This window comes from Schistocerca americana, chromosome 1, assembly GCF_021461395.2.
Source record: "Schistocerca americana isolate TAMUIC-IGC-003095 chromosome 1, iqSchAmer2.1, whole genome shotgun sequence".
NCBI lineage: Eukaryota > Metazoa > Arthropoda > Insecta > Orthoptera > Acrididae > Schistocerca > Schistocerca americana.
Window position 1 is genome coordinate 30,703,350 of NC_060119.1, and position 806 is coordinate 30,704,155.

General features: G+C 44.5%; 1 pseudogene; it reads left to right on the forward strand.

Annotated features, from left to right (window-relative positions):
• Nucleotides 1-240: 240 nt before the first annotated feature.
• On the forward strand, nucleotides 241-358 carry LOC124555193 (annotated as a pseudogene).
• The last annotated feature ends 448 nt before the right edge of the window (nucleotides 359-806 follow it).

Here is an 806-nt window from a genome sequence, read left to right on the forward strand (position 1 = left end):
TTTAAAATATCGATACATCTGATTCCCGATATTTTTATAAACATCAACAGTCCTGTTGTATTCTTACCCGGCTAGTACGAATCCGCAGAGGGATATTGACTTGACAAGCGTAGAGTAGGGATGGCGGTTATCGTAGAAATAACCGGTTTTCGGTTATACCAATGTAAATGGGCTGTTAAAACCACTCAAAATAATCGCTTTCTGAAATAATCGATTTTCAGTTTCTCTTACTTCATTTGGGGCAACGGCCTTGCAGCAGTGGATACACCGGTTCCCGTGAGATCACCGAAGTTAAGCGCTGTCGGGCGTGGTCGGCACTTGGATGGGTGACCATCCAGGCCGCCATGCGCTGTTGCCATTTTTCGGGGTGTACTCAGCGTCGTGATGCCAGCTGAGGAGCTACTCGACCGAATAGTAGCGGCTTCGGCCAAGAATACCATCATAACGACCGGGAGAGCGGTGCGCTGACCCCACGCCCCTCCTACCCTCGTCCTCCACTGAGGATGGCACGGCGGTCGGATGGTCCCGGTAGGCCACTCGGAGTGCTTATTTCATTTATTTCCTGTAGTAAACACGGAAATTGTACAAAGATTGAAAATTTTGAGTTGTTCAGTTTCAAGATACATAGAACTGAAATGTTAAATTAAGCAGGCAAGTAAAAACACTTAGTTCGTCAATCGTTCATTGTTTTTCGGGGAAAAAAATTGTTCGAATACTATAAGAAACCACAAGTACTCTTCTACTGATTCTAATTTTCCGAAAAATCACGTTTTAATCGTGGATCATACTACTATTTGGACATTCCA